The sequence below is a fragment of the Pteronotus mesoamericanus genome, unplaced genomic scaffold, assembly GCF_021234165.1.
Source record: "Pteronotus mesoamericanus isolate MK-2021 breed Mesoamerican mustached bat unplaced genomic scaffold, CSHL_Meso_final contig_94, whole genome shotgun sequence".
Taxonomy (NCBI): domain Eukaryota; kingdom Metazoa; phylum Chordata; class Mammalia; order Chiroptera; family Mormoopidae; genus Pteronotus; species Pteronotus mesoamericanus.
The window spans coordinates 22,273,756-22,278,357 of record NW_026555285.1 but is presented as its reverse complement, the minus strand read 5'-3'; positions in this window follow the sequence as shown (position 1 = coordinate 22,278,357).

The following is a 4,602-nucleotide window of genomic DNA, read 5'->3' as shown; positions in this document are numbered from 1 at the left end:
TATCTCAATTCAACTGCATTTGAGAGAGAGCAGGAGGCTGAAAATATTTAGTGATTGGCTGGAAGCAGGTGGATAGAGGTTTCCTGGACCTCCTGCAGGAAGCTATTGAAGAACTAATTAAGGGCCAAAGAAAACATTGCCTAACTGAAAGTTAGATGTAGCTGGGAGATAAAGGCAAAACAAACAGAAAAAAAAAAAAAGATGAAAGCTTGTCAATTTTACTAAAGAATTCTAAGCACTGAAAGTCTTGAGTAAATTAATTTCTAAATATCCTTTCAGGGGACTTTATATAAAAGTATACTCATAAATACATTATGCATCTATCATATTTAGATTGATTTAGAGTTATATGGACCAAAACAAGTTCACTATACTTTATGGATGAGCCAGGATTTTCAGGAGTAATTTTGAAAATTACAAAAATTTTGCAAGTTTTTCTGCATGTATTGACTTTAGACTCTAACCCTGCAAGTATTACATGACTTTTCTGTAAACAGACTATTTAACAGCCAAGAGTTGCTGGCCGCTTAGTGTGTGCTCCACTCTGGAGTAAGCCATTTATATTCATGAATTTATTTAAATTCCACAGCTTTATGATCTAAGTACTATTTCACAGGCTTTTGTTAATTTCTACTCCCTTCAACAATTTTCAAAACATATTTACTGATTGTCTAATATAGAATGTATACAATATAAGGAATAAACTTGAAAAGATTTGTCTTCAGAGAATATACTGTGTCGAAAAGGAGATAAGACAGTGGAAAGTCAGCCTCATAGGAAGTGCAATAGAGATAAAATCTTACGTAGCGTTTTAGAAACCACAGAAAATAAAAATGGCTGCTAATTAGGGAGGTCACAGATGTGGCCTTGGAGCATGCCATATGTTACACTTGGTAACAAGGGATAGATGAAGGCGAACTGTGCCAACTACACTAGTTTTACAATCTGAAGATCCAGCCTCTGGTACAGAGTCACTTAACTGCCCTTGCACTTCATTTTTTAAAGATCTGTAATGGGTATAAAATAGAGGCTGGACTGGGATCCCGAACTTCTCTACATGCACTGGCTGTGCATACAGCCAGTATGCACAGGTTCTTTATATGGGTTGCTATTGACAGCATTTATTTTGATTGGTCAGTGCCTGCATTGTATTGGTTGTTAGCTATTCTGAGTATCACCCCTGCTTACGTTATAAAAGTTTTATGAATATAAAATTATTTTATGGCAAAGTACTTTATAACATATCATATAAATGATAATAGTTATATTTGCTTAGTACTTTGTCCATTTACAGTTTAAAACAGTTTGCAAGTGTATTTTATGAAGTCAAAAACCCTGCCTCACTCACCTTTGATTCCCTAATGTCCATCTGCCCTAAGTAAAGGGGTTTTATACTTTGTGACCCTGTCTACCTTGTCTCAGTTGATTTCAGAAGAGGGTTACATAAGTAAGAACAGGGACCTGAGACTGGTAGCATGGCTTGTAAATGATTTGCATAAATCACATATCTGTTCTTGACAATTTGAACTGAGAATATAATTTAATAAATTGACTGCTGATAGAGAAACAAAAGAGAGAAAAAATCTAAAAATAAATCATCCCAGATCCATATATATATATAGGTAAGGTCTCCAGAGCTTCCTTGAGTCTAGAAACCTTCCTCAACTTGGCCTTGAGTAAGTCCTGGGCTTAAATTGTGTGGACTGCTTTTACTGCCTCTAAAAAACATGAGCTGCAACTGTGTTTCATGAATCTTTTATTCTTATAGAAAAATTATCCTAATTAAAATAAATGACCAATTTTCTTTCCCAGTTCCTAGCAATGTGCCATGCATACACTAGGCAATCAAATATCCAAATAGAAAATGTATACCTAAAATATTTTCTATGAGTTTTTGTTTGAATTGTCAATATTACCATAATATGTGCATATATATTATTTTTCATATATATGTACATAAGAAAAATAAATGTATGAAATAGGGAAGAATCTTAAAAAACATTAAAATGAAAGTTTTCTCTTTTCAAAATGTCTTTGTGACATAATATTCCCTAAAGACATATAAATTGACCTAAAAACTTTTCCTTTCCTTACTCTTCTAAAATATATACCGTAAATTGCCCTTAGACAGCATTTGTATTCCCGTTTAACTTGATAAACACCTTTGTAGTTCACTGCCATCTTTATTATGCATGAAATGTGACTATATGGAATATACTGTGACTCTATGAGCAATAATGTATTGCCTTGAGGCTCACATAGATCAAAATCTGATGGCTAGATTGAGAGGTAGGATGAAATGCAGGCTGAGCAAAATTATTTTCAGTTGAGGTTTTTTGACTTGACAGAATAAAGGTTTTATGACCATTTGGACTACTTTATAGTGAGTATCATGCATCCATCAAGAAGGCTGATGACCAACTTATTCCCTATTGGCTCTAACAATGTGTTCATCTGTTTCCATTTCTCATGATGAGATTTTGTCATTTTATTATTCCATACTTTGTATAGTGCAACTAAGCACATTTTTATCACCATGATACTTGGTGATAACAAGATACCCACAATTTCCTGTTCTTAATTTGTCTCTAATATATAATTGTTCATTAAATAATTAATAGTCTCGGCTCTGGCAGGTATGGCTCAGTGGGCTGAGTGCCAGCCTGCCAACTCAAAGGTCACAGTTCAGTTCCCAGTTCTTCACTCCCCTGATAGAGAGACATGATAGCAGGAGCTGGCGCAGCTTCCTCAGGTCCAGAAGTGAGAAGTTGTGTGTGAAGAGTGGCAGTGCTGCCGGGAGAGTTGTGTTCTTCTAAAGCATAATATGAAAGAGAGACACGTGGTTTTCTAAGCTTCTACAATTTTGGTCTCCTTGTTACAGCAGCTCACACTGTAGTGTAATAACATACTAACATGTTAAAATTGAACTTTCATTTTATATCTCCATTCACATTCTCCCTTTCTCTTGAACAGGCGTTTCCCCGTTGTCCAGCTGAGAGAGCCTTAGTTATTCCCCTTTTCCTATGTCATTACGGCCGTCTGTCATCCTCTCTGCACTCTCTTCTTCGTCCCTTCAGCACCATGGCCACCTCACTTTCCGCAGTCATCCATAGGCTTCTTAAAATCAGCCCATAACTCTTATTAACTTACCTATTTCTAAAAATCAGGCATGTAACTAATTCTTATATCTTCATCCTCAGCACTTAGCACATTGCTCGGCACACACTATAATTCAAGAAATGTGGCTTCAATGAACAAACACAGACAACCTCCAGAAAAGGAGATCACAACCAGCGAAGAACAGTGGGGGCCGGCACTGGGACCAGGAGGGAGGAACTGTGTCACTTTGAGACTTCCCTGTGGACTGAGACGGGAGAACTCCAGGGCTCAAGCCTTGATTGTTATGCATGTGTGCCTCAGGTTGTTTTCTTTTTCCCTTAATTTTCATTTTAATTTTTTAGCGCCAGCTGCCAGAGCCCACTCCTCCCCTGCCAGCTGCCTGCCTGCGATCCTGGCCAGCCGCCAGCAGCTGTGCTTGTGGAAAGAGGCCTCCCCCAGACACTCAAGGCAGGCCACTGAGTATCATCCTTTAAGCTCTCTTGAAAGATAGCTCATAATTTTTAGCATCTAATCATTAGGTTAGTTATCCTTTGAACAGTCATTTTTCTTCCAGAATTAAAGTGCTTGTGGCTCTCTAAAGAAATATTTAGTTCAGATCAACTTGTTTTCATGAATTCATTTACATATTCTAGTCACACTTTAGATTTTTGTTTGTAATTCTTAAGTACAAAGGTGTTCCAAAACCTAAAAAGCAAAACAAAAGTAGGTACTTCAGTTGAGTTACGAAAGCTTGTTTCTCTTATTTCTTGTTGCTTTCCTTAGCAAATGCGATAGTTCTCTTCCCGCCCCCCTCAGGTGTGTATTCATGATTCTATCTGTAGTAGTGACTGTAAGTTGTCACCTAATGGAATCAGTTCAGTGACCTGTACAAACTAAATTAGTACTCTCCACCTAGTTTCTACTGGATATGTGTCTAAATCACAGTTGGTTATCTTGTTAGCTACCTCAGTTAAAAGTTCAGTGAGAGAATGAACCTACCTAGCCTTTCCTCCCCAGGGGATGTTCCTTACCATATCGGAGGCTCATTAATAGAACTTTTGCATTGAGATTGACTAGAGTGTACTTGTTCTAACAGGTTTTCTTATTTTGAAACATGGTAAATGTCTACTGAAAATCCAATTGACATTTAATTTTAAATCATCTTCTGTATTTGTTTGTAATTTACTCAGGAAGTATGCATAGTTCCCATCTGTTGAAATATTGATTCTGATTTATGATTTAGTAAATTAAAGAATGGTTGGTTTGCATATTAAACTTCACAAGTGACTCATAATACATTACATTTATATTGCCCTTTAGAGTTCTACAAAGTCCTTCCATGAATGCTATCTGTGAGCATATTGGGGATAAGAGTCATGTTTAATTCATCTTTATATCCTTAGCATCTAACCCAATACTAGTACATGAAGGCTACACAATACAGGATTTTTAATAAACTCATTTGAGTTTTTCAATAAGTCAAAAAAGATGATGAATGTGATA